The 15,186-nt window shown below is 32.3% G+C and overlaps 1 pseudogene; it reads left to right on the forward strand.

Moving 5' to 3' along the window:
- Positions 1-2,218: 2,218 nt before the first annotated feature.
- LOC111700720 (multidrug resistance protein 1-like) overlaps positions 2,219-15,186 on the forward strand; it is a 36,099-nt pseudogene continuing 23,131 nt past the window's right edge.

Below are 15,186 nucleotides of genomic sequence, written 5' to 3' on the forward strand. Positions count from 1 at the left end.
ATAAATAGGAAAATGAAAAATAGGATACAAAGAATATGATATAAATAGGATACAAGGTATATGATAAATAAAAATAGGATACAAGGAATATGGTAAATAAAAATAGGATACAAGGAATATGGTAAATAAAAATAGGATACAAGGAATATGATAAATAAAAATAGGATACTAAAGAGTATTAAAATAAAAATAAGATGAATTAGAACTAAATAAAAAAAAAAAAAAAACAGAATATAGTAAAATATGATAAATGAAAATAGCTTAAATAAGAATGAAAACAGGATTTAAGAATATTGTACATAATTAGAGGATAAATTATGATAAAGAAAAACATGGTATGATGATAAATAGGATATAATAAGGAGACTTTATTTTGTTCTGAAATTCGTGGTTTTAAAATAAAAGTCAATACATCTTTTCCTTTAATTCAAAAATGGAATTTGCATTTCGTCCCTATTTGTTTTTAGAAGAATTAAACTAAAAAGGATTTATTTTTACAGATAAATCTTACTCTTCTTAAAGGATGACATCATATGTTTACAATGTATACGTAACTGCAAGCATGACTTTGCTTTGAGATAGAAAGATAGTTGCAAAAATTCTAAAGGCCTCAATGCCATTCTTAATTAATTGCTGACTTGAAATTTATCCTTTTTTGTAGGAGACTATTACTTGTTTAAAGCTATAGATAAAGTTTTATTTAAAATAATAGTAATTTTATCATTGAAATATTTGAAATAGATTAGAATAGATGAGTTGTTAAATAATAACTATACATTTTTAATATGTGTTAATATTAACATTAATATTGCGTCATTATATGCGTTCAATTTCATTTTCACGGAGTTTTATAAATAAAGTTAAACTTTATCAAAAAAGCATTTTTGTGAAAAACCTTAAGATTTTTATAATTTCTGATGTAGTACAATTTCTGCAGTCGCGCTGACGTCGATATTGGATAAGATTATATGTAATATGTATGGCCTGTTCGCAAGTCCGTTAATCGTTTAAATCTAGATTCTCTAGGATGAAACAAGAATATGCACCCTTGGGCTGTTCAAATTCAAGCAGCTGTAGCTATTTCTGAAACAAAGGGGGGGGGGGTGCAGAGCTACCTTAAGCCCCGCAAATTGACCTCCGGTGCCTCGCATTCTTATCTCCAATAACAAATAATTGGTTTTTGCATTCGCAAAAAAAAACCTTTTTTCGAAAATATTTACAAATGATAAAAAAGTTTATGATGAAAAAACGTCTTGTATTAAAACGTCTACTTTAATTGAGATTAAGACTTTCTTGTTTTTGTTTTCCAAATTCCTAAACGTGTGTATGACTTTTTACAGTTTTAAACCAAAATAGAGAAATTTTCTACCATTTAACAGATGAAGAATGTACGAATCTAGCTATATAGCACCAATTCACAAAATATAATAGTTTTTTTGCAAAATATTTGTGAAATACATCCAGGTATGAAAATTTATTTAGAACCCAAAAAGGTTGCATTAACAGAAAGTTTTGCATCTCATGAAAAAACGAATCGGTCAATGCCAAGACCTATAAATTGTTCTATGGCATCTACCCAGTTCACTTTTAAGATAAAATAGTAACGATAAGAAACGAGTTTGCAGTATGGAGGTTCTTTAAATCCCCTCAGCATACAGGGTGCCTTAATTAAACATAAGAAATGAATGACAAAATTGATATTTGAGAAAAGGGAAGGTAAAAAACACAAAAAAAATCTTTTAAAGAAATGCTTAAAAAACTTAGGGTGGACCTTGAAGTTGACCTTTTTAGTGTTTACTTATATATATAGATAATATATTACATGTATATTAACTTATTTTTTAAATAAACAAATGTACTCTCCTAGACTGTATCAATACTGCAAGATTGTTATGTACTGTATGTTCGGTATTACTATCACACGCACTTTTGGTACAAACACATATACATGACATTTCCGCCTCCTGGTACAAATGTACTTCAAGGTGTAAATAAACATCGTTTAAATCAATTCTCAGCAGGGGGCGGAAATGTCATATGTGTGTGTCTGTACCAAAAGAGTGTGTGATAACGAACTCGTCTGCAAAGCAGTGCGACTGGCTTTCTCACGCCAGACCAGCGCCATTTCCCTTCCCTTTAATTCTTATTCTCTTATTCTGAGATCGTTTTATATATTATACATATTTCAGCAAGAAATAAATAATTACTTGTATTTCAGATTTAAAACTAAGTGCACCAATGGTGCTAAACGTCAAGGAAATGGAAGGTCAGTATTATTGACAGTGAAAAGCTTACAGAGCTAGGCGCAACTTGGTAAAAAAGGGGGGGGGCATCTCCTAGCATAAACAAATTAAGTAATTGAATATGGAAATAAAGGAAATTTACAAGATACAGTTTTTTTATTTTATCATACTTTCTCAAAAAGTTTGATATTTGAAAAGAGATATTACACCTGTGCGACGCGAGCCTTACTAAGCACATGCAGAAGTGCCCCCCGGGGTTCCCCTTATAAAAAACATTAGTTGCGCTTTTTTTTTAAATGTTAAGATTATCAAAATAAAAATCAAAGATTTCACATAAAGGATCGTATACGTGTACTAAAATAGCTTGAATGTATCATCACTAACTTAAACAATTTTGGTTTTAATCCATTAATTGAAAGCTGGACAAACTTCTTTAGAGATACGAATATAGGCGACCACATTTTCAAAATTCCAAGTGTTTCTGTTGGTAACTGTTTTTACTGGAATACTGCCAATTTTGCTTTCAAGAAAAAATGTCTTATAGTGAATTAAAGATAAGAAATTTGCCAATTTAAAATAATGGATTTACAAAGGTATCATGAAGGAGGACTGATCAAGAATGAATTTCATATTTTCAATTGCGATTTTTGGTTAAAGTACAGGGTGTCCCAATATACATGGGAATTAAGTGACGCATTCAATATCGTCTTAGTTATAAATTAGTATTAACACCTGATTTCACAAGCCATAGTATTATTAAGTCTACTAGAGTTTATTTTATCAAAACGGTAAATGGCTGTAAAGATGAATCTATAATGTCTCCGCAAGATGAACAATGAAGACGGAAAGTTTACTCTGTTTGTAAACTGCAATTTTCTTGTTTTGCTAAGTACAACCGTATGCAGTCAAAACATAAAAACGCAAATTGTAAACATAGCAGACGAAATTCTTACGGATCACAGCTTTCTCGATAGGTATCACTGTACTAAATCAAAAAATTATTTGAAAAGACGATACAGAATTCGTCACTGAATTTCCATGTTTATTGAGAAACCCTGTAACTTAACGTTGCTAACCAGACACTGCCATCGTTGCATTGTGCAGTGTGGACCACTTAAAATTACGCGAACAGTCCATTTAAGACCTCCATTTTGTATTTAAGGTGGTGATACACTTCCTGATAATGATAAATATATTATGACAAACGGACATTCTCTTCCAAATGGAGTTGAGAAAAATGGAGTCAACGGACTCCATCACAAAATGGAGGACAAGGAAGGAAAAAAAGAAAACACGGATAAGAAGGATGATGATGATGAAAAAAAAGATGATTTAGCGCCAACTGTTGGTCTCATTGAGTTGGTAAGCAGCATTTTAAACTTACCTAGTGAGATCCAAAAAAAACTGCTAACCCTAAATTCCTGCTGGGGGGGGGGTCAATTTGACCCCCCCCCTGTAGTTTTTTTTACATAACTCAAAAAGTATTGGTCTGAGGCTGTTGAAATTTTCTCACTTTTCCTACATACCCAAAGCCCTCCCTAAAACCGGGCTTTAATACTAACTGCTTGAATCCTTAGGCACACTGCCTGAATGACTGCTTTTTCCTGTAACAAACTAAATCTTTGTTTTGACCCACTTCCACTTGTCAGATTTTGATAAAATTTAGCTTTTTGGAAAGCCTTTGACATAAGGAAACGAATTGCACAAGTTTTGCGCAAAAAATTGCAAATTTTTTGCAAACAACCTGTCAAAGGAAATTTGCACATTTTTAGTTTTTCTTGATTAAAAATCAGGTTATCTAAAATTTTGCAAACTTTTTTGCATATTTCAAATGGCATGGTCAAGGGCTTTTCAAAAATGTATAATTTTTCATTTTTTGGACAAATTATTTTTTGCAAACATTTTTACTTAATAACTGGATTTTGCGATAAAAAATTCAATTTTTGCAAATTTGCAATTTTTTTTGCAGATTCTTAAAGTAGAGCACAAGAGCTTTCTAATGATGTATCATTTGTCATATTTGGACATCAAACATGGGATTTAGAGGGGGGGGGGCCAAATGGACCCCCCAGCATATCCTGGTTTTCAAGTACCCCAGGAGAGATAGGGTTAAATAAAAAGACAACAATTAATCATATATTTATTTTAAATCTTTGTAAAGTTTACTGTCTTACGCTCTACAATCATTAAGAAAATAATTACCGGCCTCTAGCTCTTTTTTCTGGCCCCTAACTCTTTGAAACCTACTGGTGTAATACCATCAGGTTGCAAAGATATGAGGATGAGCAAATTAGAGAGAAAGGCGAGTAATCAGTCGTCTTTGGTATAAAAATTTCAACATTTTTATCGGCATTCATGATACAAAGACGACGATAATTTTACTGTTTTAAATCTCTAAGTTTAGTGTTTCATATATGGGATCACGATTTAAATTTTTTTTTTGATTTTTGAAATGACTATTTTTAACTTGTTGCAATAACTTTATTAATATATTTATGTCTTATATATTTCATAAATAGCGTTGGAGTTGAACTACGTGGACCTAGTTTAACCTTCTCTTTAACCTGAAGGACCATTCACAAGAGAAGGGTTTTGAACTAAGTATACATACATAGTTCATCTACTTCCGGTTTTATTATTTGGGCCCCCTATACATTTTTTATTTGTTTTAACTTTTTTTTTTAAGTTCAAGTTTTCAACACCCTTTGATGCCTTTCTCATACTGTTTGGCTTGATTTTGGCCTTTGGAGGAGGAGCTGCTATGCCTATTATGACTATACTGTTTGGAGATACATTGCAGGTAACCTAGATAACAAAGCTCTTTGCTCAAATATAGATATGTTTGATATAGGGGGCAAAACAGCAGTTGGACAATTACATGGGTTACGTCACACATTTGTACCCCAGGGCTCATGTAAACTAAAAAAGTTTAAACTTTTTTTAAATTTAATTGTCAACGCTGGGCACTTCAGATAGAATAATGATTCAGTACTTTGCACGGGCAAATGATAATTATGTAAAACTGGGCAACGCCGGGCACTCCAGATACAATTATGATTTAATAGTAGAAAGCACGGATAAATGATAATTATATAAAACTGGGCAACTCCAGGCACTCCAGATACAATTATGATTTTATAGTAGAAAGCACGGATAAATGATAATGATATAAAACTGGGCAACGCCTGGCACTCTAGCTATAGTTTTACATATTTATTTATTTAATTTAATCAAAGTATTTTACTTCTACGCAAAAGTCAAGACAAATAGCTAATTTCAACCATTGAAGCGAAAATATGACGTAGTTTGACGTGACCCAGCATGTACGAGTCACAAAGGTGCCTTTAACCTTTGTCTGATCAAGGATATATATAATTTATACTTCTAGATGAAATTTGATAATTTTAACACTTCAAGAAAGAAGGACATGCCACTATAGGAATGTGGTTCATTTGAAATTACGTGTACAGTCTCTTTAATGGGACTACGTAATTTCAAATAGTGACATGTCCGATTTACAACGATAGCCTTTGAACCTTTGCTTGATCAAGCGGGAAATTAAGTAACAAGAAACCGCGCGAATGTACACAAGTACGGAGAGTAAATTAGGGTATCTACCTCATCGTTGTCCGACAAAGGTTTAAAGAGTACCATTGTTAGTCCGACAAAGGTTTAAAGAGTACCGTTGTTAGTCCGACAAAGGTTTAAAGAGTACCGTTGTTAGTCTGACAAAGGTTTAAAGAGTACCATTGTTAGTCGGACAAAGGTTTAAAGAGTACCATTGTTAGTCGGAGAAATGATTAAAGAGTACCATTGTTAGTCGGACAAAGGTTTAAAGAGTACCGTTGTTAGTCCGACAAAAGTTTAAAGAGTACCATTGTTAGTTGGAGAAAGGTTTAAAGAGTACCATTGTTAGTCGGAGAAAGGTTTAAAGAGTACCCTTGTGAATCCAGCAAAGGTTTAAAGAGTATCATTGTTAGTCGGACAAAGGTTTAAAGGGTACCGTTGTTATTTGGACAAAGGTTTCAAGAGTACTGTTGTTAATCGGCAAAGGTTTAAAGAGTACCATTGTTAATCGGACAAAGGTTTAAAGAGTACCGTTGTGAATCGGACTAAGGTTTAAAGAGTACCGTTGTGAATCGGACAAAGGTTTAAAGAGTACTATTGTGAATCAGACAAAGGTTTAAAGAGTACCATTGTGAATCGGACAAAGGTTTAAAGAGTACCGTTGTTAGTCAGACAAAGGTTTAAAGAGTACCATTGTGAATCAGACAAAGGTTTAAAGAGTACCGTTGTTAGTCGGACAAAGGTTTAAAGTCCCTTTAAGTTTGTTCTTACTTATTTTATTTAAAATTTGTCCATGAATTTGTCTAATATATATTTTTTTAATAAAAAAAAAATTAATATTAAGGCTATGATAGATGACCGGCAAGGGCAGGCACTGGCTTTATTAACCAACGGAACAGAGCCGGATAATACACAGTTTATTATTGTTATTGAAAGGTAAACATCTATTTTTTTTGATCAATTCAAAGAATTTAAAGGATTTAAAGGGAGTGTTTGAGAAACTATCCGATGATAAATTCTGTGATGTTCACTCTGCTATGGTCAGCATCGTCTAAGAGAATAGGGTTCCCTGCTTTTTTTGTCATTGGAAAAATGTTAATCCTTTACTGGAGAACATTCCCTACATATTAATTATATTATAGAAGGGAATGTATCTCTTTCTAGCAATATTTATACTAAATAGCCGGGCTGAGTCTATTAAATATAAGGATACATTTAGCTGGTTCCCTGAAATCCATACATTTTTCATTTTCCCTATATTATAGCTATACGATAGCTTTGTAATACTGCAAAATGATCTGATCAAATGTTTTTGCTCCGTGAACAACTTCATAAAATGCTTATGGAACAAGTAAGTCCCAAGGCTCAGTTACATTTGCCATATAAACACTTGCCGCGAGTACTTTTGCCATCAGCTACACTTGCCATAATTTTCTATATTACACAGATATAATGTAATAGTTCGTTGATTTTTGCAAAAAAAACCTTTGATGACCTTCAAAACCACAATCTGGTAAACCAAGAGTCGGAATAACAACAACTATGTATCAAATTCTGAAAAGTATACACCCCTGTATGTATCAAATTCTGAAAAGTATACACCCCTGTATGTATCTAATTCTGAAAAGTATACACCCCTGTATGTATCAAATTCTGAAAAGTATACACCCCTGTATGTATCTAATTCTGAAAAGTATACACCCCTATATGTATCTAATTCTGAAAAGTATACACCCCTGTATATATCTAATTCTGAAAAGTATACACCCCTATATGTATCAAATTCTGAGATTACAAACCTGTATTTCATTCAAGAGATTAAATAGAAGAAGTGTTATCCTTTCTTTGCTGCGCAGTTTATACTTAATATTTTAGAGATATCTCAAAAATCAAATAAACCTTTTTTTACATTTTTGCAAAAATTTCATGATAAAAATTTCCGGAAAAAAAACACGAAATAAAGGGAATGTCTGCATATTATAGTTGCATGTTTAATTTACAGCAACAGTTCTTACAATTTCCTTCTTTGTCTATGCTGCATTAATCCACTCACCATTTATATATGCTAAACACAATTGGAAATAATCAATTTTTAGAAAGAAAACCAAGAATGTCTGTATAACCCCTTGAGAGATACACACTCAAAATCTACAGACATGTGGCTCACCCTGTAACAGACACATTTTGTATCACTTTACATTGATTTGTTAAAAGGTTTTAATATGCAGATAATAATCAGTGTATGCAAACACTTACACCCTGTCCAACGAAACATGACAGTTGGCTTCTTCCACATACTGTGTTATATATTGAAAAAAATTAGTCTGTTTTGTTAAAAAATCTTTTATTCAAAATTATTGTACATTGAAATTAATTTGTATAGAATATGTTCGCCATATAATATTTTTTATTATTCTTTTTGGTATTAAACAACTTAAAAAATATGGGAGACAACATTAAAACTATTCAAAACCGGTCATGTTTCGAGGGACACCCTGTAGAAGAGATGATGCAATATAAAGAATTATTGCAAAATCTTGTCATAAAGTACAACAATTCCAAACAAGGCATTAATCTCCATCTTATGTAATACGGATCCATTTATTATTTAATTTCTTTTCGACATGACGTAGTGGTCATATCCAACAAGGATCAAGCATTAATTCAGAATAAATTTTTTTTATTTAACCCTGAATCTATGTATCTCCCGGGGGGGGGATGCGTCCTACGCCCCCCTCCCTAGAAAAAGGCCTTTGAGAATTAGGGTTGGTTTCATAGCCAAATTTTTCAAAAATGTCAAAAAACTTTTTTTTTACAAATATCAATTTGTGACAAATGTTTCTACATCCATTTTTTAAATATAGATATTAGATTTGTAGCTTTAGTGACAAAAAAGTTATGGGCTATGTTATATTAATTTATTTTAACTGACCAAAATTTTAACCGCCCATGTACCCTACCCTTTGAATTAAAAAAATGTTTTTTTATAAAATATCCTTTAAATTTCTATTTATGAAAAGTCACAAAATTTCACAATGAGGTTGCTAGGACAACAAAACTATGTTTATTATCAATGCATTAGTGTTTCATATATATAAGAAATTTTCCGCAATATTAATCAGATGAAGATTAAAAAGTGGTTTCCGTTGTTTAAAATAGTATCTACAGCCCCTTTAATGTGGTCTTTGGCTTCATACATTATTTACATAAAACGTGCTGGCTCGAATCTACAGTTTACACTGGGTAGTTTAGACTGGACGGTACGACTGAATGCATATGTTTATGTTGTACCGGCTGAGATCATGCAACTTTTCGAGTGGGTTGTCTTAAATACTATGCTCCATGTTTTATTTAGGAAATTTAAATCGAATAGTAAAATGAATAATCTGTCTGTTTAATATTTACTTGAATACCTGATGATCTGTTAACCCCTAGGTTTGCCTGGGGTATGGCCCTGGTTGCTACAGCACTCTGGATAATTAGCTACATATTCGTTACTTGTCTTAACTACGCTGCAGCCAGACAGGTAGCAGATTGACTTTAAATTGACATTAGCGTGACCTTATAACCCAACTTTGGAAAACTTCGAAATAACCTGACCTTCGAAATAACTTGACCTTCGAAATAACTTGACCTTCGAAATAACTTGACCTTCGAAATAACTTGACCTCCGAAATAACTTTACCTTCGAAATAACTTAACCTGGGAAATTCTTGATCTTGTGAATATCTTGATCTTGTGAATAAGTTGATTTCGGAAAAAGATTTGATCTTTGAAATATCTTGATCTTGGAAATATCTTGATCTTGAAAATATCTTAATCTTGGAAATAACTTGACATCTGGGAAATATCTTGATTTTGGAAATATCTTGATCTTGGAAATATCTTTTTTTTTGGAAATATCTTGATCTTGGAAATATCTTGATCTTGAAAATATCTTGATCTTGGAAATATCTTGATCTTGGAAATATCTTGATCTTGGAAATATCTTAATCTTGAAAATATCTTGATCTTGGAAATATCTTGATCTTGAAACTATCTTGATCTTGGAAATATCTTGATCTTGAAAATAAATTGATCTTGGAAATATCTTAATCTTGGAAATAACTTGACATCTTGGAAATGAATTGATCTTGGAAATATCTTGATTTTGGATATAACTTGACATCTTGGAAGTAAATTGATCTTGGAAATATCTTAATATTGGAAATAACTAGACATTGGCAATTGTTTTACTAATAACTGGACAATTTTTTTACTTTTACCTTGGCAATGGTTATACTTTTACCTTGGCAATTGCTTTACTTTTACCTTACAATTGTATTACCTTTACATTGGCAATTGTTTTACTTTTACCTTGACAATTGTTTTACTTTTACCTTGGCAATTTTGTTTAAAACCTCATGTTTTTTTTATCAGGTATTCCGAATTAGGAAAGAGTTTTTAAAATCAGTTCTTCGTCAAGATATAGGATGGTATGATGTAAACACAACAACTGATTTTGCTAGCAGAATGACAGAGTAAGTTGAATTTATTTTATCAACAGGGTGTGCCGCAAAATTTTACAGTTATGAGTTGACTTAAAGGTCGTGTTTTTGATAGCTCTCAGTACATGTAATGAAAATACGCATGTATTAATAAGCATAATTTTAATAGCTTTCCGTATTATGGTTTTTCTCCTGAAGTCTTCAAAACTGCTACGAAATTTGGGCCTGTAGATAAATTTTATTTTATAAATTTTAATCTAAACCTAAGTCTATACAATTTCTTGGTTATTTTGAGTGCTTAAATGTTGTTAAAAATAAACCGGGGCATAGGCTGATCCCTAATTAAATTCGGTTTCGAATGCTTTTTTTTCCTTTAATCTATTGTATCTTTATATATGGAGAAAATGGTTAAATGTTTAATACCAAGAGCGAAGAGCCCATATATTATGAATTTACTGAGTTCAGTTATATTGATTTTAGAAATCTATCAACGTGGACAGGAAAATCCGCTAAATTTTGTGTTCTACTATTGCTTAGAAAATAAATGACATTTAAACATCATAATTGATATACAGGGTGTCCCACGAAACATGACAGTATGCAGGACGACTTGAATGTCGTCTTGATTTTTGATATAATTTGCTGCGTTTATTTGTCAACCTAATTTTAGAAGTAAATTTCTAGAGATAATAATCACAAAATTTCCCTTGTCCTGCCATTTCCAAAATGTGGTCTGCCTTTTTTGTGCTTTCAATATTGCCCGAGATATGAAGAATTTCGTTCAGATAATATTGAAAGCACAAAAAACGCAGACCACTTTTTGGAAATGCCAGGGCTAGGAGAATTATGTGATAATTGTTTCAAGAATCATACATGTTAAAGTAGATAGAAGACTAAATGTCAAAAATAAATTCAAATACCAAAGACGACTTTCAAGTCGTCTTCCTATTGTCATGTTTCGTGGGACACCCAGTATATTGTGAGTGAATTCAAATAAAGTTTAAATGTTAAAATTAATATTCGCTCTATAAATCAATACTGTTTGTAAATCGCAACTTTACATTATTTTGTTTTGATAAATTCAGATATAATTTTTCATATCATAAATATTCAAGATTTACAGGTGTTTTTGTGCACTCAAGCGTATCACGCAATCTCAAGAGTCACGCACTAGAAACCATAATTTGAGTAATAGTATTCAATGCTTGCAGCAAAATCAACTATTCTTAATGTTAAAATTTGTGTGTTCTCTTTAAATATTTTAGTTTTGCTTCCTGCTTGTTATATTTTAATGTTTAGGAACAAGAAGAGGGGGCAGACACTGAAATGTTCTTAGCTTAGTTTAATAATTCTATGTTGATTAATTTGACTATGATAGAAAGATATTAGTTTCCGGGTAAAGCTGGCTTCCCAATTTTGCATCACAATCCACAACTTTCAATTTTCTTTTTAATCAATTTATTATCTGGTTTAATGGAATACTCAAATATATATTCATTTCCCAGGCGGACTGAGTGCAAAATTTACCACGTCACTGGCAGCTAAAGAGATGGAGGCGTATGGTAAAGCCGGAGCAGTGGCGGAGGAAGCTCTGTCCGCCGTCAGAACTGTTCTTGCCTTTGGCGGACAAGAAAAGGAGATTGCCAGGTCAGAACTTTAGAACATTGATTGCATTATGTGGATATTGGAGTCAGTCTCAGAAAGCAAGATAGTCAAAATTAGAGATAAGCATCGTTTTTGTGAACGAACAAAACTTATAAGAAAGGACTAAATATTTTGTGAAGGTTGGTGTCGTTCAGAAATAAAAACGAACAATGAACAAGCTACTTGGATAGTTCGGAAAAATGAAATAACGATCATTTAAAAAAACGATTTAAATTGTTCGAACAAATTTGAAAAAAACTATTGTCCTTTTACTGAACAAACAAATTTTCTTAAAGATTTTTAAATGCTATCGTGAACAAATGAACAAACGATTTTTTTAACAAACTTTCTAATAAAATTTAAACTATAGTTTTTTTTTACCTGACAAACAATTTTTTTAAAAGACGATTTCCCTGAATAATAGTTTAATGTGAAAAATAAAAAACGTAGGTAGAAAATGAACGATAATTTTGAGAAGGAACTAAATCAATTCTTTTTTAACGATAAAATAAAGCCAATGAAATGGGTCCTTCTGCCTTCACAAACGATGAACGAACGAAATGAAGAAAAAAAAAAACGCGGTAATCTCCTATCAAAAATACCAATAGCAAACACTCACATATGCCTTATAACTTCTTTCTTGGTAGATATGAAGCGAACCTTGTGGCGGCTAAAAATTCTGGAATCTTGCGCGGGGCAATGGTTGCTTTATCCGGCGGTCTGGTGTTTGGTATTATGTACGCTATGTACGGGCTGGGCTTCTGGTTCGGAATCAAGCTTATCATGGACGACAGGTATGTACGTACACTTCATGTAAAAACTAATTTTAATTTTATGAGTAAAGAAACTTAAGATGTAAACCGGTCAATTTGAAGTAAATAAATGACCTCTAGGAAACTAGAGTACATTTAGACTATGAAGGCCCACCAGGATATTGATTAAAAAACCGAAAAAATCCACGTTTAATTTGAGATTAATGTGATTAAATCAAATATATTTGTTTAGGTCGTCTGAGGAGTGTGTACTTTGTGGTATTGACCCGGAATGTCTGAAAGGTTGTGTACGCTACAACGGGCAAAATCTTCTCATTGTTTTCTTTAGTGTTCTCATGGGTAGGATTTTACAGTGTTTTCATGGTTAGATTTTTACAGTGTTTTCATGGTTAGGCTTTTACAGTGTTTTCATGGTTAGATTTTTACAGTGTTTTCATGGTTAGGTTTTTACAGTGATTTCATTGGTAGGTTTTTACAGTGCTCTCATAGGTAGGTTTTTAGTTTTTTCATTGGTAGGTTTTTCCAGTTTTTTTTTCATGGGTAAATTTTTACAGTGTTTTCATGGAAGGGTCAATTTTAACTTTTCATTGTGTTTTTTACAGAGTCTTTGGTAGGTTTTTACAGATTTTTTACACAGTATTTTACAGTGACCGTTGGTAGGTTTTTACAGTGTTTCTGGGTGTGTATCTAGTTTTTTTCACAGTATTTACAGTGGTCGTTGGTAGGTTTTTACAGTGTTTCTGGTTGTGTATCTACTGAGTTTTTTCACAGAATTTTACAGTGGTCGTTGGTAGGTTTTTACAGTGTTTCTGGTTGTGTATCTACAGAGTCTTATCACACTATTTTACAGTGGTCGTTGGTAGGTTTTAACAGTGTTTCTGGTTGTGTATCTAAAGAATTTGTTTTACAGTATTTTATAGTGGTGTTTGGTAGGTTTTTACAGTGTTTCTGGTTGTGTATCTACAGATTTTTTTCACAGAGTTTTTTCCTTATTGCTACATATATCAGATATTTAAATATGTTGTTAAGATTTTAGTAAATTTATTAAAAATAGATTAATCTACTTAAGATAAGATAAGATAAGGGAGGATCTGAAAACCCCTCCATTATTAATTAATTATTGATATTAAAACTTTTCCTGATATCTACCTCTATAATGCCTGGATATATATTCTAAAAATAAACTCCTAAATGTCAGTGAATAAATTTTGATTAAAAAAACATTTACTTCAAAATAAACAATTTTTTCACAATAAACATTGCAATTCGATCATTTAAAAGTAGGTTACCAATTTCATAAAAATATAGTTTTTGAAATTACAGTTTTTTTTTTGTAATTTCCGTATTAACTCAAGACACATAAAAAAATATATCAAATTAAAAAGGTGGAAAATAATTTCACCATGATATTTTCATATTTATGAAATTTTTATTTTTCTTGAGGTGGATTCCAGCTTGGCCAGCTTGCACCCTATGCCGAAGCTTTAACTTGTGCAAGATCTGCTGCAGCTAAAATTTATTCAGTAAGTTCAATGAGGATTTTTTTCTTTTTTCTTTTCTACCATTTTTAAACTGAATTCCCCTCGTATTCCAGATTGTGGCAACAATCCCAGTTATCGACAGCAGTAGTGAGGCTGGAACAAAACCGGTTATCACTGGCAACATCGAATTCTCAGATGTTGTCTTCAATTATCCTGCAAGAAAGGATGTAAAGATTTTACAGGTTAATTTAAAAAATTATGATTGCTTTTTTTGCAGAAGTTATTCAATTTTTTAGTTTTTTTTCATCATTTAATTAAAAGGGTCCTGGATCCGGATTCATTGGATCCACAACATTTTTGCTTTCAAGATCCGGATCCGGATCCAACTGGAAAAATATCAACTAAAAACTGTGAAAAGAACGTTTTAAATATATACATACAAATGTAGACCGATTTTAATGTGATTAGGGTTTAAACTTGACTGTTCCTGCTGGGAAAACAGTAGCTCTGGTTGGAAGCTCAGGGTGTGGGAAATCAACTTGTATACAGCTAACCCAGAGATTCTACGATCCTGACTCAGGTAAAATTAATCCACCTGTATCCAGCTAACCCAGAGATTCTACAATCCTTGCTCAGGTATAATTAATCCACCTGTATACAGCTAGCCCAGAGATTCTACGATCCTGACTTAGGTATAATTAATCCACCTGTATCCAGCTAACCCAGAGATATCCTGATCCTGACTCAAGTATAATTAATCCACCAATTGTTTAAATAGATAATTATTTAAGTGACCTCAGCCATAGATAAATAACAATGCAGATAAAACACTTGAGGTCGTTTTTGTTCACAATAACTCTGAGGCAGGCATGCATGCTTTCTCCCCGTCTTGCAATTCAACGGGGCTTGCGCGTAACTCCTTTGGGCTTCTTCCTCAGGGTTATTGTGAACGAAAAACCCCTAAATCATGATAGGACGACATCTAGTGTTA

This window comes from Eurytemora carolleeae, unplaced genomic scaffold, assembly GCF_000591075.1.
Source record: "Eurytemora carolleeae unplaced genomic scaffold, Eaff_2.0 scaffold418, whole genome shotgun sequence".
Taxonomy (NCBI): Eukaryota; Metazoa; Arthropoda; class Copepoda; order Calanoida; family Temoridae; genus Eurytemora; species Eurytemora carolleeae.